General features: G+C 37.7%; 1 non-coding gene across 1 annotated transcript; it reads right to left on the reverse strand.

Moving 5' to 3' along the window:
• Nucleotides 1-8588: 8588 nt before the first annotated feature.
• Nucleotides 8589-8660, reverse strand: TRNAG-UCC (transfer RNA glycine (anticodon UCC)). The gene has a single exon. It is a non-coding gene; the product is annotated as a tRNA-Gly (tRNA).
• Between the last annotated feature and the right edge of the window lie 16529 nt (nucleotides 8661-25189).

The raw sequence follows: 25189 nt of genomic DNA on the forward strand, positions 1-25189 counted from the left end.
GACACGGTGTTGACACCCAAATAGCCAGCCCCACGCAGGCAGGATGATCCCCTCTGGTATGAAATCACCAGAATCTCAACTGGTCTCACATCAGGGAAGCACTGTGACCCTAATGGTTTACTAGTTCTGCCATAGTTGAAGGATAACTGGAGGCTTTAAAGACTGCAGTCAGCAAAACAAACTGTACCTAATTAGAGTGCCAGGGGCTGGATGTTTCTAACCCTGATTCCCCATGAAAATCTCTCATGGATTCACAGGGCTTTGTTGTGATTGTATGTCTGTACCACAAAATTGTTGGAGAGATAACTGTTTCAGCATACTCGTTCAAAGACACGAGACCTATAATTTTACACCAAATTGGCTCTAATTGCCAGCAAAAGCACTGCCTGTGCTGAGGCATTCTCTAAGGGTTTGTCTTCACTGCACAGTAACTCAGACCCTCCCACTGTCCACAAAGTAAAACCCTCTGACCTAGGGCTTTAAATATGGACTAATTTAGCTGGCTAGGATTACCTGCTGAGAAAACCATTGAGCACTAATGATCTGTCCTTTCCTCTTCCCAGCACTGAAAAGCAGGCTGGGGAGCACAGGGCCAGATTCCAAGTAGAATGGGTAGAATGAAAACAGTGGAGGGAGTTGTCTACAGAGCCACAGGGAGAAATTAAGATAATGGAGAGAGGCACCAGAATACAAGCTGGTGATAGAAGCTGCTGAGAGGAAACTATTCTGAGGCACCAAAAGGTGTCTTTGCAGTTTTAAAATAACTTTTCCAGCTGCAGGATGGGAAGAACAGCCCACTGGTCAGACCACTAGAAAACCTGGATTCAAGTAGCTGTTCTGTCACAGATTTTCCTGAGGTAGTCAGTTGGCTTCTTTTATGCCTCATGGACACCAAATGTAGCTACATTGCCTTTTTTCACCCATCTGCAAAATTGGGAAGGACAGTTCTCCACTACTTCACAGAATACACTAAAGACTTTAAATTGCTCCAGCTTTATGGTAATAGGAGCTGCAGAAGCACCTAATCCAACATGGTTTTTTCCTTACTAATAAATATAATTTATTTTAAGAAAGCTGCTTTTTTCATTTCCTATTGATGGATTTCCAAAGAGAAATCAGTGTTCATTAATACCCGCAGAGTACAAGTTTTAGTCATCCACAGTTTGTTCTAAAGTGAAACTGAAATTATATGAAATAATTTATTAATAAAAGGAAATTACAGAAACTTCTTGTAAATATGGTTTTGTACACCCAAAGTTCAGATTCTGGAAGTAAATTGCTGCTGACAGAATATGCTGTTCTTCATGACAGCTTCCAATGCTGCCTTCTCAATGTCAGCTGAGAGTCACTGTCTTCAAGGTTTTCTAGAATTATCAAGAATTCTCAAAGAAAAATGAGAATGATATGACAATGGCATTATTCATGCTCCTAGTCTTCTTGTGTGAGCACAGAAAGGTATCAGTTCCAATAAAGAGGTAAGAGAATGAGCAAAGGATCTAAGGATTAATGCGATGTTTGCTTTGGGACAGTCTGAAGCATCAAAGAAATATGTGCCACAAAGCAGTGGTGTGACTGGAAATATGAAACAATTAAGCGCACTGTGGGTTTTGGTCAGGTTTGTTTAATCTAAAAAATGATCGTATGCCATCCAGGTCACACAAATCCTGATTTCATGTTTCAGTTTCTTAGCTGTTTGAAGACTCAGTCTGGAGACAGCACTAGGCTTGTTATTATACTTGAACTGTTGTGAAGTGTCAGATAGAAATGTAGGTAAAATAATGGAAGAGGTACTTAGTTCTCTGGAAAACCATCTAGACATGTGAGCCTGTTTATTTATCAAGAGAGAATAAAATGTTACTTTTTGGGATGGGATGGAATGAAAAATAATGGCTAATTGAATAACATGTTGAAGTGTCTCTTAAATGGGGGGGTCCATATTAGGGTTCGCTGAGCATGCAGAACAGAGAGAACAGAATTTCCTGTTTTGGTTTTGCTTGCAGCTACTGGTGTCAGCCAATTTCCAATAGTCAGTGGCTGTGTGTTGTTTGACTTGAAGGAGACTTGGATCAGGTCCTAGGAATCTAAATTAATGGGGTACATCAACAGTCAATTTGCCCTTGTGTTGTTGGAAAATGGATTATGCCATTTAACTTTAATAGCTCTGAGGTAGTTTGACGGCCCCAGATGAAAAAGAAGTGCATAAATGCAGAGACAGAAGTATGAAGTGGAAACTTAGTCAGGATTTCTGCATTCTTTGTGCTACTGATTGTATCTATTAGGCAGTTGGTGACCTATTCTAAATGGTCATTCTAAATCACTATTTATCTTTGCATGGCTATAAAAATTACAGAGCTTAAGAAAACTTATTTATAATAAAACATTAATTAATATTTCTTTCTTCTAGATGGCCTTATTCTCCAATTATAATTTCTATATTATAAATGTCTACAAGAAAAATGGGAATAAATGAAAAAGTCAGAATTTTGACTTTTTTTTTACCCCCAAACTAAAATGAGACATAAGTCTGATTAAGTTTATTTTACTTTTTTAAAAAATACTCAATTGATTTCCAGTCAAAAATGAACTATTATATAGCTAAAAGGGCAGGAGTCTTATCATGGCCAGTTGTAGGAGAAACAATCTTCCTATTCCTGCATTTCTTATTCTGCACATCTTGGCATTAGGCAAGAAGACATGTCCTCCCAGAAATCCATAGGCTGGAGACCAGATTAGTTAGTGAGGCAGCCAATGCTTCATGCCCTGGAAGGAAATTCTGTGCTCCCTGGGAGTACATTTCTTCAGTCAGGGACCGGTGAGTTTCCTCAGTTTTAGCTTTGAGTGCATCCTAAAGCATCACACATGCTAGCTGGGAATGCCAGATTCTTCACCTCGAGCTACAAAAAAACAAACTCCTGTGTGCACTCTTAGCTAAGGTGGTGAGACCCTGTCCTTCCTCCCAGAATTAGTCCCTGAAATTAATCACTGAAACAAGATATTATGACCGTACCCTACATATTTTTCCTTCACTTGGATTCCTTGACTTTCAGCTTCACAGACAATCCAGAAATGAGGGATCCAATTTTTCCTGGTAATTCCTTGATATTAATCACACTTAATTTAAGATCAGGATCTGTCTGTGGTACATCACAAAACTAGACTTCAGACCCTGAGATCCAGCCCAGCCTGGGTAGGCTGGATCAGTGAGCCAAGGCAATTGTACAAGGTTAAACAAGGTGAAGAGACAGGTCCTAGCTTGGGTAACAACCCCGAGCAAGGGGAAGAGTGGCTGGAAAAATCCTGGGTGTGCAGTAGAGAAGCTCTTGGGTGTGCTGGTTGACAGCCAGCTAAACATGAGCCAGAGTGTGCCCAGGTGGCCAAAAAGGTCAGTGGCATCCTGGCTTGTACCAGCAGGACCTGGCTTGTGGTCAGCAGGACCAGGGCAGTGAAGTCCCCCTGTATTTGGCACTGGTGAGGTGACACCCTACGTCCTGTGTCCAGTTTTGGGCTTTCCTGAGGTGCTGGAGCATGTCCAGAGAAGGACAATGAAGTTGGTGAAGGATCTCAAATGGAAATCCTATGAGGTGTGGTCAAGGGAGCTGAAGTTGTTTATCCTGGAGAAAAGGATGCTGATGAGATATTGTCATTATCTACAACTTCTTGAAAGGAGGTTGCAGAAAGGTGGAACAGGCAAACAGAGAGAGGACAAGAGAAAATGGCCTCAAGCTGTGTCAGGATAGGTTCAGGTTGGATATTAAGAAAAAAGACATTTACTAAAAGGGTGGCTAGGTGCTGAAACAGGCTTCCCAGGGAAGGAGGGGAGGGGTGTCACTATCTATGGAAGTCAAAACAAGTCTAACTCATCAAAAGCCAAGTAGACATGGCACCTCTTAATATGGTTTTGTTTATGGTGGTATTCGAGCAAAGCTTGGACTTGATGGTCTTAGAGGTCTATGAGGTATATTGGAGTTTGTCTAAGTATGGAATTAGAAAATATATTTGCACCAGATCTTAAGCCACATAGAGTCTATCAATGTATGTTCTAAGTATTTTTATTACCATAAAAGTTCAAATAAACAAATATTCCTGATTGTATTTAGCTTTACCGTGCTACAAATTTTATTTTTAGCAACCTGTGGATTACTATTGATCTTGCAGACACTGACCTTTAAAGTCCACATTTATATGAAGTAAGTTCTAAGGGTTATTTTGTGAAATAAACACAAGGAATTTTGGGAAAAAAAAAATCCTTATCATGAATATTTTCCTATTTTCCTTTTCCACTTCCACCTCTTTCACCCACTGGACTGCAGAGGAGATTACCTCCTTAAGAGAAAGAAAAAGCATATGTCAATTTGCCTCACCTACAGAGCTTTCAGGCAAAATGCATCACTTTTTTTGGGACTGTCAAGGATTGAATAAATCAGAGATACGTGAGTTAAAATGTCAGCACTCACTGGGACCAAAATAAACCTACCATATTTTTTCCATCCAAGTGAAATCCTATCTGCAGTACCACTGGTACTTCATTCATTCATTCATTCATTCATTCATTCATTCATTCATTCATTCAGGAAGACAACCTAAACATTTTATATTATTAATTTAATTTTTTTTTATTTTTAAAAAAACCCAAACCTCTCCCCCCCCCCCAAACAACAACAAGAAAAGCCACCCACAAAAACAGTTGGGTTTTTTCCCTCTCATTGTAATAAGGCTGTGAAAGTCATCTTGTGCAGAAGGTCAGATAAGCGTGATGTGAAAAATGGTGCTAAAAGGCTTTCAAACTTTATTTATTAATAGATATAACCTTTTCACCTCTGCTACATCTGTCACCACTAGGTTAAATATAATTTATCTTACTGGTCACCTGACTTCTTGTTATGAGTACAGGGAAATGCCACAAAAAAACACTGAACAGCCACAAGTCCATTTTTAAAATGCAAGAGAAGAATTGCCTGAGCCCTTCTAATAAAACATAACCTAACATGGAGTAACTAAAGACACTGAGGGTAGCCCTTGGCTTTAAAAGCATTCTCTAGGCCACTAATCATTGAAGACAGCATGCAGTGACCTCACACAAACACAATGTATACTCCCAAACTCATTGATGGCATTCCTAGCACTCTATCTGAATTTATATTGTCTCTCTGTAAACTGTTTGACATAAGCAGTGAAAGATGGAAACAGAAAAGGGCCTCCTCAGTATGACGAGCATACCACAAAATGCAGCTGGACGCAAGTGAATTAGCTTGTAGCTTACTTTGATGTTCAAAGAAGTCTCAGGCCAAGATGTGTGTTAATGGAATTTTCATAAGATTCTTGGAAGTATATTTTTCCTTCTGGACAGCCCAAAAAGTATGCTAGAGCATAAAAACTACCTGAGCCTATTTTGAGGAGATGAAGAAAAGAAATGGGAAAAAAATATACTGTGTTATTATCCATTTTTCAGAAAGAATACTCTGGCTATGTTAGTCAAATCATGCAGTCAGAATGGCATGAGGAGGGTGTATATATATGTCCTTCCTTCCTTCCTTCCTTCCTTCCTTCCTTCCTTCCTTCCTTCCTTCCTTCCTTCCTTCCTTCCTTCCTTCCTTCCTTCCTTCCTTCCTTCCTTCCTTCCATTTATTTTCTTTTTTTTAAGCCATCCATAATAGCAATAAGTAAATTCTTTCCATGTACTCAAAAGAAGGAATAAATCAAAGACAAATAACTACAAGAAAGATAGAGAGGGATATTTACAGTGACATGACAAGGGGGAGTGGTTTCAAACTAAGAGTAGGTGTGGATTAGATATTAGAAAAAAAATCTTTATTGTGAGGGTGACGAGGCACTGGAATAGGCTGCCCAGAGGAGTTGTGGTTGCAGCATCCCTGGAGGTGTTCAAGGCCAAGTTGGATGGGACTTGGAACAATCTGCTGAAGGGGCATTCTGTCCATGACAAGGAGTTGGAACCAGATGATCTTTAAAGGTCCCTTCCAACCCAGGCTATTCTGCGATACCCTGGTTCTAAGATACAATTCTATGAATGAAGTTGTATTTGCATGTGGTTTTCATCCTGCTTCTAAAATGGCATTGTACCTTTCCTGGGAGCTGAGTGCAAAGCTGCATTACAGCTCATTGCTAATCAGCTGTGAGACCCTACTAATTGACTATTGCTAGCATAGAATACTATAACTGTGCACACCAAAAGGACATCTCAAGACTTTGCACAATTCCACATGAAGTGTCAAAACATAGCCTAACAACAAAACATACCACAGCCTTCCTGTGCAGTAAAAATTTAAAAATCCAGAAGCATCTCATAGCTTACAGGTTTCCAGCTAAGTTATTACCTTTAAGCCATGAGAAAATACCAAGTTTTGTATTTCCATTTACTGCAGAAAACCACGAATATAAGAAACTGTAAGAAACACATCTGGCAAGCACAGTCATATTTATGAGAACTGCTACAAGAGCAAGTACATATAGAGTATTGACTTAAAATTTGTGGTCATGTAGGACACTGAGTCCAAATCCCTTTTGCAGTTTCATATTGTTGTCTCTTTTTTCACCTGTCGCCTGAGAGCTCAGTCTAAAGCCTGAAGTTGATAGGAGTGGTGTTTGTGGACCTTGAGTAACCCATGCACTACAGAGTGTGATGCCTTGCTGGCTCCATGCAGCCACTGGCTTTGCCTTGAAATGGAACATCCCTTGTGCTGCTCTGGTGGTTCAGCAGCTATTTTTGGAGCATTTTCTAGTCTTTCATGTGAGCATTTTTCCTTGGATCCAGGCTTATATAAACAAGTAATTTAAATTTTTTTTCCCCCTGTAGAAGTCTGACATGATCATGTTGACTCATTAGCTTAGGTTTAGCAGTTTAGTAAGAAAAAGTTGCAATGAGAATCTGGGCAGGTAAAACCCTTCTGGTTTAAATTTCAATCCCTTGTCTCCTGCTGGAATTGTACCCACCCACTACCTCCAGAACCTCTTCTCTTCGAGAATGACAGAGGATTTAATCCTCTTCCAAATATCAATCTTTTGTAAATCTTTCTGGTCTATTTTAACTACATTTTCACAGCCTGTATCTCCTATTCTCCATTAATCCTAGTAACTCTATTCATTACACATTCTTAGTTAGCTGTGAAGTGCAAATGGCCGGAACTTGTCATTGGGCGAGCTCAGCTCTTTTAGCCCTTTCCTTCTTTTGATTTCTATAAACCTGTGACTGCATTTTCTCCCACTTGAGGAAGAAAAAAAGAGAGAGGCTGAAACAAAAGAAGTGAACAGTCATTATAATTGCATTTTCTTCCATTCACTGCAGCCTACCATGTGAGTAGGTGCTGTCTTCAATTGTCATATAAACAGATTTTGGAAACATACTAGAAATTATTTCAAAATTGCTTTGGGATAGAACATTTTCTCTGAAATAGTTGTCAGGAGTCAGGTTTCAAGTATAACAAGATTCTGAGCCATGGATTGACAGTGATTAATTGCATCACCAAAACTGGTTGGCCCTCTCACAGACCTGACTGGGCACTCAGACAGGGAGTCTGCTGGCAGGTTTCTAACTCTAGACTCTGATGTATCATCTGAAGGCACCAGCTACTGTTTCTGCAGTGAATCACAGCTTGTATGCACTCCTGTGTATGCTAGCTCTGCCGGAGTAACACCCCTTCCCTTGGCTGCCTTGCCTCAGCCCACCTCCTGCTGCTGCTCCCACTCCATGGGAAATCACGAACATCTTGTATGGTCCTCTGCCCTCAGTTCTCGCCTTGGTTGGACTGCTTGGCTTGATGCACAGAGTGACAGAATGGCTGAGGTTGTAAGGGACCTCTGGATCCCATCTGTTCGACCCTGATGCTGAAGCAGGAGCACTTAGTTGTCCAGGACCATGTCCAGACAGCCAAGGATGGAAGACTCCACAACTCTGGACAACGTACCAGTGCTCGGTCACGCACATAATGCAAAAGAGTTTCCTGATGTTCAGGGGGCACCTTCCATGCGTCTGTTTGTGCCCATTCCCTTTGGTCCTGCCGCTGGCACCACAGTGCACAGCCTGGCTCCATGCTGTTTGCACCCTGCCTTCAGATATTTTCTCATATTAATATTCCCCCTCTTTGTCCTCTCTTCTTTCTTCACAGCAGAAATGACGGTCTCCAACCATCCTTGTAGACTTTTCACAGTTCTCCAGCGTTCCCACACCTCTCCAGTGCTGAGGACAGACCTGGAGACACCGACGCTGCTCCAGAAGCGCTGTCACCACACAGAAACAGCTGCCTTTACCTACGGACAATTCCGAGTGAACGAAGGCGTCGTCAACCTCCGCTCCCACCCTGGCAGACAGACACATCCAGCCGGTTCTTGTGCAAGGTGGGATGGGATGTCCCCGGGACCACCGGCTGGACCCTGCCTGTGGGTTCTGCTCGACCCCTCCCGTCCCTGCTCCACTTCCCAGGGACCGCTTCTCCCGGCGCTCGCCATGCCCCGGGAGCGACGGATGGATGGATGGATGGATGGATGGATGGATGGATGGATGGATGGATGGATGGATGGATGGATGGATGGAAGTACCTCCTCCACCCAGCTGGGAACGGCGTCAAAAGGAAAGCTGCGTTGGCCGGGAATCGAACCCGGGTCAACTGCTTGGAAGGCAGCTATGCTCACCACTATACCACCAACGCTGCTGCAGTGTTCATCTCCTGCCTGCCTTCCTCCTTCCTTTCCTGCTTCCCTCTGCTCTCACATTTCCCACAGGATATAGTACCTGCCCTCAAGCACAGCAAAGAGCCACTGAGGGAGGCATTCAAGTTTTCTCCACGGCTGCCAAGGCTACTAGAAACTTAGAAGTTTGTTTGCTTGTTTTTAAACACTGAAAAAAAACTAAAGTATTGTTCAGTGAAATGTTTCCAACGTCTTGATTGGTTTTAAAGAAATTCCAAATAGAAGGACTAAAATCTTCAGAAAGGGGACTGTGGATAACAGCACAATTGGAATAAAAAGGCTGGCTGCAGCACACAACTGATGAAATAAGCATGCTTATTTTTAGTACAAGAAATAGACTTTCCAGCATTAATGTTCAAGATGAGATTTTTATCTCATGTCTGAAAGATTAGGTGGAAAAAGTTATAAAACACAACATATTTTGTCCTTTCCATCAAGTACTGCTTTTGTCTTCTCAGTATCATCCAAAGAAATATAAGATTATCTGGAAAATATAGCTGAAAATAAAATAAATAGGGTTGCAAAAGGTTGATGTTTGAAAGAGGGTTGTCTGACACACAACCCTGAAATGCTAAATCTCAAACTTTCTTGTGGCATAATGTATGGTGTAAAGTTTTCTACTATACTGGATAAAGCCAACAAGTTATTTTAGAAGAGCAAAATCTCAAAAAACTCACATGGTGTGAGGATATCCTATGAATAACCCAGGGGATTCTAGGGCATCTGTGATTTCACGTCTGAGAATGTCCTGGTTACAAACAGATGTGGCTCTTAACGTGTAGGAATCTGAGCAAGTTTGTGGTGGAAATCACTCTGGGCCAGCAGAGAGGTCCTAATCAAAGAGACCTTCGTGTCTCTTTCATTCTCAAATCCTCTGCATTCAGCTTCCTGCAGTGGTAATCAGAAAAGTAGCAAGACCTTATATTGGTCAGACATCCATCAATCCTGACCCTTTCTGTCCCTTCATCTGAGCAATGAATAGCTCCACAGCAGCTCCCCCAGGCCTCTGCATACTCTGGCCATTTTACAAGTGTTGATATAGATGAAATTTCTTGCAACCTTAAATGAAAATCTGTCATACACAGCTATGCTGTAGTAAGGATACCAAGTCTTCTTATATTTTACTTTAAAAGTCACCAAGACCAGCCGAGATCCTATTCGGAATGCTCCGCAAACAGCTCATGAGGACATACTGTTAAATGCATTTAAAATCAAGATTTAACAAAACAAACTGAGAGGGCTCTGCTGAATGATGCAGAGTCTATTCTGAACGCATGTGACATGCAGTGCACACGTATTGCAGCGCAGACTCACAGTTCAGCTACGTGGTGCATGAACAGCAAACCCTTGCTTTTGGTAACCAATTTTTCTGTGCATTTGTTGTGGAATATTTTTGCACAGGGCCTTGACCTTGAGCCAGTATGCTCATAGTTTAAGAAGAAGTTCAAATGAGGCACACCAAAATATCACTGATCGCAATCACTTCTGAAAAACACATAACTTATTGTAATTATTTTAGTGTTTTTCTACTAATGTGCAGGAACCATAAATAGTTTCTAGTAAAGGTATGGATATTAAATTTAACCCTAGTGAGAGTTGTTTCAACGTTACTGAGGAGTATGGTTTACCAATCATAAAAAATTATTATTCTTTATATACTCCCTTGCAGAAAAATTCCATGGAACCTGAAATAATGCAGAGAAACATTTGAAAATAATTTCCTTATTGGTTAGGAAATCTGAATAATTTTAGTAAAGTCAGACTGGAGGAAGTGTGGATGTTCTTATAAGAATGATATTTCTCTTCCTTCAGCTTCTATTCTAAATTTCATCTTGTTTGTGAACTTACCATCCTGTATTTTAAGGCATTACAGAATGAAGAAGGTGATTTTAAAACAGTAAAATAGAACTGTAAAGAGACATGGGCCCCCACTGAATTGAAAAAAAGCACTGAGTGAGGATTGCCAGCTCTGAGAAAGCTGGAAGCTGAAGTGTATGGACAGAACAGGACAGAGAAGTGGGACAGGCTAAGCTGATCTCTGAAAGGCAGCCACCTGCATCTCAGCTCATAAAGCTGCTTGAGATTCCTAAAGGATTTAAGCACCAAAACTTGCAGATAAACTCAGATGGCCACATTCCCAACATCAGAGTAGTCTTATCCTGCTTAAGGAATTCTAGAAACACTTCTGGACATCTGTAAGCACCTGGAAATCTGTTGAAATCTGACATCAGTGTTCCAGTCTCATATGCAAAGCTCAACTCTTGTATGTTTTGGCAATAGACACACACTGCCAAATCAGAGGCCCTGCAGGGAACTTGTTCTGATTATTTGTTTTGCCTCCCTCTCTCTCTCTCACACACATATGCACAGCAGCATATGATTCCAGTAGCACTTGATGAACAAGCAGAGCAAATTAACCCTTATTATGTCTGACCAGAACACAAAGAATGAGCAATGGTAGTATTTCCTAATCTGGTTTTAATTCTCTAGGCAACAAATCTGTTGACTATGAGGTTCCTGCATACAGCTTATAGCTGAGAGGGAGTATTTTACCATGGCATAATTTGATGATGAAATCAACTGAAAATCTAGCAAGTTTGTCTGAAATACCATAAAATAAATTAAAATAAATTATTACCAAGCCATTACTGGTTTTGTTCTTCAGCTTTTATTTGAATTATCAAGGGATAGGAAATTTAATGAAAACCTGAACTGAGACCTTTTTCACTCTTGGCTTCAGAAGCTGGGATGCTTTGTAAGTGCATGGGCATCTCAGGGAATGCTTCATTTCAGGTTCATCTCCAAAGCCATCACAGCCTACACTAAGTGTCTAAAATAAGCTGATGAATCACCTTCTGGATGGGCCCCTTTCTATCAGTGTTAAAAATAGGAAGTGGTCAGCTCAAAAGTTTTATGCCAAGTGGCTTTAATAAAGACAGATTTCTACAGAAAATAAAATAAATCGTAAAATGACAACTCCCATTCTTTTACAGTCTGAATGGTTCTATTGGATGTTATGTTATTTTGAGATATCACCTGGGACAACAAATTTTGATGTCTATTAATGCATGGATATTGATATTTTTGGGCAGAGTGGATAACAGACATCCAGCATTGATTTAGATGCTTCCAGGAGTAACAAAATTGTTTAGTATTTAGAAATTAGATATTCAATCAACCAGACCTTTACTGGCTCTTCAACGAAACAGAAGTCACTTAATTTTCTCTATTTCATGAGAATACAAACACACATTTTAAATAATCCAACCCCAAATGAAGAGGATTATTAGAAATAAGGTGTTGTGTTTTTTTTCTTCAAATTAATGTAGTTTATTCAAAAAGGCAGCTACACACCCTCCTGACACAATTCCAGATTTACTAACCCCATCTGAAGTCCTTATGTAGGGAGGCATTAGTCACTTATATCCTTATATTTGCACATCTTTTAATACCAATATGTTCAAGATGAGCAGATTTATAGACACAATAACAGAGAAGAGTAGTAAAAGAACTTATTTTATTTCTACAGATAGACAAGTCATGTACATAGTGTCATATGTTATTAAAGACACTCAAAGATTCAGAAGGCTATTTTTCTTTTTTTTTTTTTTTTTTTTTTTTACCATCCATCACAGTCCTTCTTTCCCATTACTCCTTTTCTTGGCATGTTTCCTGTTTCTTGGCATGTTTTCTTAAGCGAAGAAAGGTTCACCCACAGCCTTCACCTAACTTTACAAGACATCACTGGAAGATTTGACTGTGAAGGTTGAACACAAAGACCTGACTGCAAATAGGATTGATTTTCATAGCAGAATTCAGAACCTTAGGAAAACATTCAGATTTATTTTGTCACTTTATTCTATCCCTTCCTTTCTTGCTATTTCTTGCAGGGGAAAAGTTTCTGGTCTTATTTCAGATTAGGTGATCATGATTGATTTTGGCCACAGAAATAATTTATCTCTTTTATTTATCCTTCCTATACAATTTATTTTTGCTGTATAATGATGGACATTTAAACATTGGTCTGGAGTCTAAGATTCTGTTTTATTCCATCTCCATCTTTCTGGGAGCTGAAAGGACTGAAGAAGAAGAGGAATAACAGGGAATTACAAAGTTCTGCATTTTGAGGGAAATATGCACATGGAAATATGTGTAACAGGGTGCATGCATTTAGTTGTGTCAGTATTTCTTTTTTTCTCATCACCTTCTGAAAAGGTTGGCATATTTCATTTCTTATGGTCAGTCCAAAAGGTTATGCTTTCCAGAGCCCTGTCAAATGAGTATGATTGATGCACTAGTGGAAAATAAATATAGAGAAAATTACTCTGGGGTATTTATGCATTAAATAAACTAACATTCTCTATCCCAGAGGCTCACAATAAAATGAGCAATTAAGCCAATTGATTCTTGCTGTTCCATGTAGAAATTAAATCCTATGAAAATGGGGAGCACCATTTAAAGTGATTGTGGGCATTTCTCTGTGCTCGACTTTTAATTACTTTTGTCTGAGGTTTAGCACGTGTGTTGTATGATATGGCTTATCCCTGGTCAGGACAGTCAGATTTTGTCATTTTAGAAGCATAGAATCCATAGACTATCCTGAGCTGGAAGAGACCAACAGGGATCATGGAACTCTAACTCCCAGCCCTGCACAGGACAGCTGGGCAAGCTTGTTTTTTGTTTTGTTTTCTTTTTTGTTTTTTAAAAAAGGATCAAAATACATATTCATTTTAGAGGGAAAAGTTTTCATTTTTTTTACAATTCTTGCTGCCATTCAGGAAAGCCAGTTCCACAGGTCCATCTTAATATTGGTAAGAGTGATTAAGACTGAATTTATAAGCATAAGTGCACAAAAATAATTTTATCACACGTAATTAATGTCTTTTATTATCTAAATGACAATTTGGAATTAAAGTTTTCCAGTTCAATAAGATTTGCTTATGCTAATGTAGCTTTCTATTTTGATAATTACATTATTTTAATCAAAACTTTCTGTAAAGACTCTTGAATAGTTCTTAAATTGAAGTTTCATTATACAAAAATTAAATTATGTTAGAAATCATACCAACATTCCATTGGATTAAGTGTAAATGCTTAATAGAACAGATTTGGGTACACTGGATACCTTTTCTTACCTTTCTTTTGTTATGATTTGGTTTAGAATTTGATTACTTTGGTACCTAATCCTCTAGCTAGTCTGGTTCACCAAGTTATCAGACACCAGCTGAGCCACAGAATTTTTTGTTTGTCCTTCAAACATGGCCATTATCAGCAAAAGTAAATTGTATTATGCAGCATGAGCATAATTCACATTCAATACAGATCAGGTTGACTTGCAGTTGCTTTGTTTAAAAATAGAGATCAGTTTTCTCAGATCTGGTTTTATATAGTAGATTTAAATTAGCATTATTGGCAACTGAAGTTACCAAATTTTTATGTGTTAATTTCTAATTCTGTGGGAAGTCATATATATTAAGGAAATAATTTATTGTTAGCCCTTCTAAAATCTAAAAAAAAACCGCAAAAGAAGTTAGAAATAATAGTCCAGTTATACCAATTATATTCGCATTCACCAAACACATCAAATTGTCAACATTCTCCTTTTTCAAAGTCTCTATATAATAGAAATCAAATGCCATTAAAATTGTCAAAAATACAGGTATGAAAAATGGTGTTATATCATATAATATTATTGGAAGATAAGCATGTTAGGCAAATCAGGGAATAGACAGCTGCTCTTTGGAAAGATGTTATGGCTTAACAAGGAAATAAAACTCAAAACAGGCCAAGACAAGTTCAAGCAAGGCCTGGCAAGTCATCAGACCAGTTCCCCTTCCTTTAATTGCTCTATCACACCCAGTTCAGTGCTTCTGAAACCATCACATTTCTGATATCTTTATAAGGAAATATGTGGGACTCATGACTGTACTAGCTGAAGATGTGCAATGCATCTTATGCTGATGCCTTTTATCAGAGTCTCTTGGCTTTCAAAGACAGCAAGTCTCACAAACACAAGAGAGGAAAAGTTTCTTTTCCACACTGTTCTATTAGTAAGGAAACACATTTTAACTGGATAGTTCTAATGAAGGCATTCTGAGTTCTTTATTCCTAGCATGTCAATTTAATAAAATAAAACAGATTCTTTATCCACTTTTGTCTCAAGACACCCTACCTTCCCCCTTGCATGCCTATTTTGGCAGGGGGGACTGTATGTGAGCTGTGTAGACTTTTCTTTCTTTCTTTTTCTTGCTATTTTACAGTCAGAGTAGTCTGCAATTCTATTCCTGAATGCCAAGGCAACAACTTCTGATTTTTCCTGATAAAATAAGTTATCTTTGGCAAATTTTCCCACCTTAAAGACTAGTATATGTCATATTTAGGATCATTTCTTGCAAACACTCAGAAGCACTGACCAAATCCCCAGTAAACAGTCAGCTGAAAATGTCTTTACACTACTCAAATTTTTCTGTATTTAATAATAAGGGCTGTTTGGGTTTAACCAGCGTTATGCAGTTTTAACTCCCTCCTTGCACTTTTTTTCATTCTGTCTCTATTTCACATTGATGATGTACAGTAGATGTACTGTAATTTTCCAAATAAGTCATGGCCAGCAAATGGGTCATATGAAACTTTGTATAACTCTAGATGAAATGTCAAGTGGGCAAGCACATTTTGTTAACAGACGTTCCCTTTTTCCTCTCTCCTGAATCCACATGTGCACCTGTTTCAAGATAAATCCCTTTACTTCCACTGGATTCCTGTTATGTTTGGCAGCCTGGAGAAGTGCAATGGAAGGGCACTGGGCAAATTTTTCAGAGATGCTTAGGATGAACACATTCCTCCAAAGTTAGTGCTAGCTGCAGGTGCTCAACACAGCCTGGAAATCTGCCTTTGCAGTAAAACGTGCTCTCCTCTAGAAAGATCATTATTTTAAAAAATCAAATAGAGACTTTCTGTATCATCTGACCTTTTCTTTGATGAATTTCTTCATTATTCTTGAAACAAAAGGAGGTCTAGTGAAATAAGCGTTGTTTAATTAAAGTTTTAGAGATAAACCACCAAAAAAGAAAACAAAACAGGATATAAGGGAAAGAATTATTTAGGATGCAATCTGTGGATAAAAGTGAAATTTCTACAAAACAGATAATTCTGAAGAAAGAGGTATTTCAAGAACATTAGAGCAAAGTGTTGAATGCTTTTCTGACATACTCAAGCTTGTACTGCTGAAACTTGAATAAATGTAAAAGGAAAATGAGAAAGAGTAAGAATGACAGTAGAAAATGAAAAATCATGAAATTAAATTAAATGAAAAAATCCAAAAGAAACTAGAGGAGAGGAAACAATGGAAAAAAGTTCATTCCCACTGGGACTGCAGATAATGAATAGGCTTAAACCACAGAATACACTTGTCCTATTATCATCATATTTTGAATGTTTATTATTCTACTCTTTGGAAGTCAAAAAATGGAAAAAAACCCCAACAAAACAAAAACAACAAAAATCCACACACATTAAAGAAAAAAAGAAAAAAAAAGGGAAAAAAACCCAGAAACAAACAAAACCAAAATCAAAGAAATAAACTACAAAAAAACAAGAAGCAAAACAGATAGTACCATCCATAAAAAAATTTCTAAATTTAATAAGATTAAGATCATAAAAGGTGGCTAATTATTAAGATCTCACTGAAAATACTGTTAGAATTAAGAGCAAGAAATGAAGGCATGAATTGGAACAGGAAAAGAAAACAAAGCACAGCAAAGGGATTTATAATATGAGTACAAATTTCATATCCCTGCTGATGCTTATGATACTCCTGGAAGTAGTACAGATGGTAATATCATCTGTTCCTCAGTGTAATCAAGACATTTTTCATCATCAACACATCAAAAATCTTTTGTTGCTAAGGTGACTCTATTCTGTATCAGGTTTGATTGTAACACAGTCGCTGGCTAAATCTGTTGCCCTTCCCCCCACAGCCATCGATTTCTGTAGCCAGTTTTATGCTGCAAATAGAATTGCACTTCTGTTATTTGGAAAACATACAAAATAATTCACACACCTCTACAGCTATAATAGAGAGAACACCCTTGTAGAGGTATAATCACAGGTACCAACACATATTCTGTCTTCACTTTAGTATTTGAAAATCAATATTTTTCCTTGAGTCCTAACTTCCTGACTTTTATTTCCTCTTACTTACAGGTGAAATTTGTTTCCTGAGAAAAGTGCTGTAACATGGTGACTATATGTCTTATTGTTGAATACTTAAGCAGTTTTAATAAGAGGTCATTAAATCTGATGGATGGGGACTCTACAATCAATGTCATCTGTCACCCTCTGCTCAGTGAACAGGAATACAATGGCTGGTTTCAGTTTTCATGAGTTTCACTTTTTCCTTTTTTGTGCATCACGTGGGATAAATTCCTTATTTCTAATCTGGCTTTTTAGTCACAGCTGGAAGACAAAGGAGAATTTATACCTGACTTGGTCAGTTTTGTCTAGGTTTGAGTTGAGAACATGAGCTATGAAGCATGGTTTTGTGTTTGTTTGTTTGTTTTTTTTTTTGCTTAGACTTTCTGCATCAGACCTTTTCATTTTAATTAGGTAGAAGTTTGTAAACTTTAGTAAATTATACAGTCAAACCTTGTTAACTCCTAAGTATCAAAAAAGGCTCAAATGAGTTTGATTTCACATGATTGCAGGTTTATTTCTATTATAATTCCAGCCAGGGGGAAAAAAAAAAAAAGAGTATAATAGATCAGCTTTTAGAAGATATCTGCCAGATACGTGGTGCCTCATCTATCACATTAGTGAGGGCCTACCTAGCTAATTATTGGCTCATTGCTGCTTATTTCTGTGAGAACAAGCACAGTGTCAACAATGTGTTATTGCTCCCTAGACCCTGGGATAATGGTTAACTTGTAATTCTGTCATTACTAAACCAAAATCTTTGATATAAGTCAAAGAAAAAAATAGGTGCCAACAAGAAAAAAAAGAAGAATGAAAAGGGTATAATTGTCCTAAGGAAGTCTACATAATGAAATACCAAAAAAAAAAAAAAAAAAGTATTAAATATCCTCATAAAATTAACAGGACAGAAATGAAATAAAATATAGACTAGACTTCAGAATTTTTACTGGTCTGGACTTGTACTAAACAGGTTCACTTCCTACATTCCACCTCCCCTAAAATGTCATCCTTATTAAAGTGTGAATTTATAGAACACTTGATCATCTGTACTTGATTCTTAATATCTGTAAGGTCAGGCTTCCTTTACATAAAAAGTATAATTAACCATATCTCCGAACAAAGAATGTTGCTGTGAGTCATCAATAAACATCAATTAAATAATTAATTAATCAATGAAATGCTGTCTATTCAGTTGTAAATCTTTATTATGGTTTTATTTACTGGCAATAAACAGTGATGTCAGAGTCCGAATGAGGCATAAAGTTATTTGTGACAACAATGATGATCCAGCTACTTATGCTGGTTGGCTATGTTTAAGTTAAATCTAGAAAACGACAATCTATTAACATTTAATAGTTTTATTTTTTCGTTATAGTTTTTGATTGTATTAGCCATCAGAACTAGATAAAAACTAGTATATGCTCCGATTTCACAGAGAATATCTGTATCTGACATTGAATAGCAAGTTACTTAGCTTCTTTGCTGAAGGTGTTGCAAAATAATCTAAACATAAAGTAGTAATTCTATACTTGTAGTTTTTCTTCTCCAAAAAGAGCTGAGAAACTGAAAATCATAAGCTGATCTTTAACATCACGTAACAAATACATCTCATATGCTATGGGATACTATAGATTACCCCCCACCAGATCAAAGTCAGAGATTTTCTCTCAGTTCATGGGAACTTAGGCTTTAAATAATTCATTTTACAAAGAAAGACCAACATAGCATTTGGCTCTAATTTTCAGCAATTTATAGAAGACAACATTTAAATTAGATTTTAAAGGAAAAAAAAAAGGCACAAAACAAAATATTTTTTCTACATTTTTTAAATGCCTTTTTTTCTCTTATAAAAAAAAAATAAAAATGTGTAGTCAGTCTGCCACCTAAACCCAGACTTTCCATATTTAGTCCATAAGCAGCATCCCACTGATCACAAAGTGGTCTCTGGGATGATGATGATGGAGTCAGTGAAGGCATCACAGAACTGATCCCACACAAAACTCTTTTCCCACTGAGAAAACCTTTGTGTCTATAAACCAGATTTACAAACCTCACAACAGACCCTCCATGTTGCTATGCTCTTTTCACACCACTGCAAAATGCAGCAGTAATTTTACGACACTTCCCATCTTCTTCCACTCCTACACTTTCTAAATTGTCCCATTAGCTGACCTTGTCTACAAACACAACTATTCTCTAACTGCACTATTTCAAAACTTATCAAAATGATAGGGGTGCTGTTCTTCCAAACACTGGAAAATTAAAATAATCTGATTTTCGGGGGAGGATTTCAAAACTAGTTGCCCTAACTCATCTGCTACGTATTGTGGTTATATCTTCTCTCACTTGTAAATTTAATATATGAATCTTATGAAGAAAGAAGGGGTCCAACCCTCACAAATTCTCTCTGTGTCTAGCTGCTCTTCTTGTTCTGATACTGTGCATTATAGATTAGATTCAGGCAGAGTAGTGAAGAAATGCTTAGTCTTTATACTCTTTAATTTTTGTCATTAAAAACCCGGCACTGGAATTTAACCTTTGTCCTTTGATAACTTTTATCTGGGTCTTTCTAGTAAGGGAAAGGAAACATACAGATAATCCCTTATTTTTTATCTGTCAACACTCCCCTCCCCTAAAGGAAATAGAAAAGCATGCAACCATCAAATTAAGGACGTTTGCCTCATCCCTTAAGCAACAGAAACTACTAATCTTTCTGAGCAACCTCCTTCTAACACAACCTTATGCTGGACACAAACTTTGAAACCTTGACAAACTATTTCTGCAGTGTTTGGTGAGCAGCTCCCTAGATTTCTCTGAAATAAATAGGAATTCTGCTCTTGAAGAATCACATTGATATTCTTATGGACTGCAAGCGACCTTGGGATCTTATTACAGCACTGGAGTGAATATCTGCCTAGTCACTTGGTGGGAATGAGGAGGGACATCCTTTCTTCACAGCTGTCAATTCTCTGCAGGGAAGGGATGTGAGGGATGTTAGGGATTAGGAATCCTGATTCTTCTTCTATTAGAGACAACCCTGTCATTGTCTCCACAAGCCCGAACCCCTGCCAATATCTTTGTCTTTATCCAAATCCAAATCTTTCTCCAGTACTGCCAAGAACATTTCCAATTGGCTCCAAGCATCTCACAGTGGCTTAAGGATAGTAATTGGTCTCACACATACATTTGGATGTAGATGTGCTCCCAGCAGGATTGCCAGAGCTAGGCGACTACATGACTGCTCTTCCATGGTGTGAACAGGGCACATGCCACAACAGAGAGCTCTAGCAGGGTTTACAGCCTCTTTTACTGGACCTCCTCCTAGTTCTCCTTTTATTCTGCTCTGAGGTGCTTCACATGAATTCAGATAGGAAGCTGAGACAAGAAAAGTGGCTAACGGCTGCCACAGAATGCTTCACTCCCCTGTTTGGTTTAGCAACACTGAATGCACAATTTAACATTTAATTTTTATATAGTTGCCATTCCTGTGCACAACTGAGACTACAAATAGCAAAGACAGGATACAAGAAATTAAGCTTAAATCATCTGAAACTGTTTTAAAGAAGACATCTGGAACCTAACTCTGAACGACCCATCAGGGTAAGACTTTTTAAAAAAAATGTCAGGGAACATCCTTTCCACTGAAGCAGAAGTTAGGAACCCTAACTGCATCGGATAAGGATTTAACTATCACATTCATGAACTAAAAGTCTGACCAAGACTCCAGACCAAAGATAAAAACAAAGACTGTCAAACACATAGATTTGTATGAAAATTGATGTGATAGCAAGAATTACAAGAATAAATAAGTGTGTAAAATCTGTGAGAGACAAGAATCAAAATGACTCAAAGACAGTAGGAAAACAATGTGAAGACAGAAAATAGAGAGGATACAGTTTTAAAATGTTAGGTAAAAAGGAGCAAGTTTAAAAAGACAAGAATGTGTTCATCGTGATCTCATCCAAGGAAGAAAGTACCTCTGCAGACAGCAACAACAGTATTCCTCCTAGAACCATGAGCTGGACAACAATACAACGGTCATTTAAACAATTTATTTGAAAGTGTTAGAAACCTGAAAAGAAGAAAACGTTTTCTGGATTCTGGTATTAAGGCAGAACATCCCTTGTTACCGATCAAGGACAGAGGTCTTTCCAATCCTAATGATTCTATGATAACTTGAAGTGCTCCACTATTATGGCATTTACATATGGAGGTGTAGAATTTGCTTTTAACTGCCGCCTGAATAGGAAGATCTAGCTGTCTCCAAAATATAGGAAAAAAAAAAAAGCCTTGAAATCTACTGAAGAGTTTACTGTCCGTAATTTGGTTTAGATAAGACAAATATTTAAAAATTAACAACCTTTTTCCCTAGTCACTTATGTGCCAATCAAGAAGGATGGGGAAGATGGAAATTGTTGAATTAGGATAAGTAAATATTTTATAGTGAGTGGGAAATGCAAGTAATCTTTAATAATTTTATTAGCATATTAGTCACTGTGATATTTAATAATTAGCAGTTTTGTGCATGAACTTCAGTCACACAGACTCTCTTGAAATTCAAGACATTAGCAAAGTTACTTAAAAATTCAAATTGCAGTTTTACAGAACAACTTTTATTATTCATGCAGATTGGGAGATAATGAACAATTTTAGACATTACATTTAATACAATTTGATTACAAAATCACAAAGAGGATTATTACCATTTACTTATCTTTAATTAGCTTTTCAACCAGAGCAACTGGATGATAATATAGTTTATCTTAAATTCATTCCGCAGATTCTGAAAGTGATTTTGTTTCTGTTTTATATTGTGAGCTTCTCTGGCATCAACTTCTGAGTTGATCTGTCTGACCACATTTGTTGTTGAATTTATTCAGTGCAATCTGGGCCAGTGAGAAAGTATTTTTTGTTGGTTTATGACGCAATCACGGACATATGAATGTCCTTGTCATTGCTGCATGGCCTCAGTCACTATCACAAATATATTATTAAATTGTGAGAGAAACTCACAGTGACAAATATATTATTAATCTGAGAAAGAAACAGGGGAAGAGCTATTTTTGTTTTGTTTTCAGATTTAGGAAGATAAAAAAACTTTATCGTATTTATGTTCTCTCTATGCTTGTTTTCATTACACATATTTGTATAATTTCCTGCTACAAGAAACATTCCAAACGGGGAGCTGAATTGTGCTTGACATAGTGGGAGGACACTAATTTGACCCAGCTGACATTCTGGCACCATACCATAAGTGGTGCAGATGTGACCACCAGGCAAGATAGTGCCAACAGCATCACACAAAAACAATCATGTTTTCTCTGACTGTGTGGTGTAGAGAGCAACTGCTTGCTTAGTGTAAATCTTTTCCTGTCCCATTAATCCAGCTGGGTGCTCACAAGGACTGAATCAATTGTTTACTCATTATAAAGATTAATTTCAGCTGGTGCTGCTTTGCTGTCTGGGAAAAAAAAAAAAAAAAAGCAAAACAAAACGCAGTCATTAACTGAAAGTGAAGTTTCAACTCTCTTGTTCCATGCAGATGGTGCTGTTTACCAGTTATCTCTCAGAGCAGGAAGGAGACCAAAGCCTAGATGAATTACAGCTGGTTCAAACTAATCCAGGCAAAAGCTGAAGTTAATGAGGAGTAGAAAAGTCATTTGTTGAATTCAGTGATTACCATGATCTCACAGCTAGTCAGAATATAGCCCCACTAATAGTCTACTCAGTATGCAAAAATGACATCTTTGATACACAAATTATAGTGTTGCCAAGAACATTTTCTGTATGAAGTAATTACAGACCGACCTCACTCTAAATTCTGTTTAAAAAAAAAAAACAAAAAAAACACGTCTGTCCCATTGAGAATGAGCCTCCCTTTTCTGTCTTTGTAGCACATGATGATTGACTGGGCTGATCCACTGCCTGGGTTGGAAGGGAAGGTCATGCAGGATCTGAAGCTAACCCGTGTTATGGACAGGCAGCTGCTGAGACAGGAAGGTAAGTACACTCCAGGTACTCCATAATTCCTCATAACAGAGTTTGCTTCTCCTTTTCCAGACAGAACCATCCTCTGCTCGGTGTCACAAAGGTGTTAGCAAATGACACTTCTTGGGACACCTGCAGATGAACACAAGAAGGAGAAGACAAACATCACCAGCATCAGTTAGGAAGGGTCTAGAGAGCTCTGTGTCATGCAATGTATGTGATTCTTCATCCCATGGCAGCTTGAAGGAAGAATATGGCAATGCTCTGAACAAATAAAGTATACCTTGATAAAAGAATATCAAATGGGGAAAAAAAAAGGAGAAGGAGGAGCAAATGAAATACCTAACTAGCAGTTGCATGCATATGTGTGGTTTGTGGGTGTAAAAGAGTTGTTTATTGAACTTCCATATGCACTTGTTGGCTGCCAGCACCGTTGTGCTGTAAACTGGAACATCTGTGAAAATAAGATCTGCTTTTCAAGTGCAGCTTTTCTAGAGATAACAGACAAATCTCTTCATTTTCTATTGTATAATTCAGCTGAGTTTGTATAAAATGGACTGTTATTCTTGGCAGAGTAAATTACTAATATTTTCTTAGCAACTAAACTATAAATACTGGTTTTGCATGAAAAAACACACATGGATTTTCATACACTTACTTTGCCTCAGGTACTCTGTGTTATATTTATTGCGGTCCACTCATAACAATCCACTCATTTGAATATCCTTTAGAGGATATTTATAAACAGAGTTTATAAAGTCCTTAACATCCACAATATCATTTTTATTTGACTAATGAATTGAGGATTCATTGTAGTTCCTAGACTTAAATGCAATCACTGGAAGATGGCAAAAGTCTGACTCACACTGAAGAAACACATGAGAAATCTCACAGTGATGTAAGGGAGCTTGGGCAAGAAGCATGAGTATTTACCTTATTGACTTCCAGGCATTCTCAAGAGTTAAGAACACATGAAGATTAAAAAAACTTCTAGTACCCATTTCATAGAGCCTAGGTCAGTCAAACATCTGTCAGGAGTCATTGATCCTGCCTTCAGGCAAAGCAGTGGACAAGATGACCTCCAAAGGTTTTTTTCCAGCCCCATTTTCCTGTGATATTATGATGAGACTTAAATTCCCTTGGGAGCATCAGGTGGTAGAGCCTTTCTGTGGAGTTATCCATCAAGGTTGGGACGGTTATTTTCATAAATGCCAGTGTAAACAATTTTTATTAAGCAGAATTATTATTGCTTTGATTCTTTTTTTTTTTCACTATGTCTTGTTGCAAGGCTATGCGGAAAACCTTCAGGCAAGGTAAGTCCTCAAAGACAATATTAGAAATCTTACTGGATCAATGCATAATTTTATAGAGCTTTTTTTCTGCCTGCAAATGAGAGCAAATTTTTTAACCCCAGTCATACTGAGTCTGAAGTACAAGAACTTTATGAGTCTGAAAGTGATAGGAAGCAAGAACCCTATATGTAGGGAGACCTGCCCTTCTTGACTGTGGAGTATCAGTTTTACATTGTGAGGATTGCCTCATTTTAATCTCCTATTTCAATAAAAAACAAAAGATCCAGGCACACAGCTATTCATTTATCCAAAAGGCTGTTTCTGGCAGAAAAAAAATAAAATAAAACACATGCACACAAATCATAACATGTAAAAGACCATGGTTCCCTGAAAAATGAAATTTTATATCCTTGAGTTGTGTTCCTTCATAAAGAATTTACATTTTGGCATTTCTTGATAGGCAGGGTGATTATTTGATAAGATTACACAGATAAAGTGATGCTCATAATTTTTCACACATAATTAAATACAACGAAAGTAATATTTTAAATAGATAAGCAAGCCCACAATGGGTAATTATGTGTATGGTGCTTTCTGTGTTACAGTGTATATTGTTTAATTAGACCTTGAGGGACAGTGCAAATTTACTAATCATATGTGCAAGTCACAGCCAACATTTCATACCAAAGTTCCAGATTCCTGTCTACATCTGCAAGTAATTTGCTTATTAGTTTAAATGCACAATTTCAACTCCTTAACATTCAGTTTTGATTGGTTTTGCTGTATTAATAGAATAATAACATCATTCATAATCAATGTTCTCCAAATGTAAATTATTTTAATTGTTCACACATAATAGTGTTCTCTATTAAAAACACATTCTGATGCCTCGTTGAGAAAATTAATTTGCTCTGTTTGTTACTATAATGAAATAAAAGTTGTTCCAATTTAATGAATTCAGCAGTAGATTTCATAACTTCATTATGAACACAAACTCAATTTTCTGGGGGTAACTTACC

Source organism: Cinclus cinclus, chromosome 1, assembly GCF_963662255.1.
Source record: "Cinclus cinclus chromosome 1, bCinCin1.1, whole genome shotgun sequence".
NCBI lineage: Eukaryota > Metazoa > Chordata > Aves > Passeriformes > Cinclidae > Cinclus > Cinclus cinclus.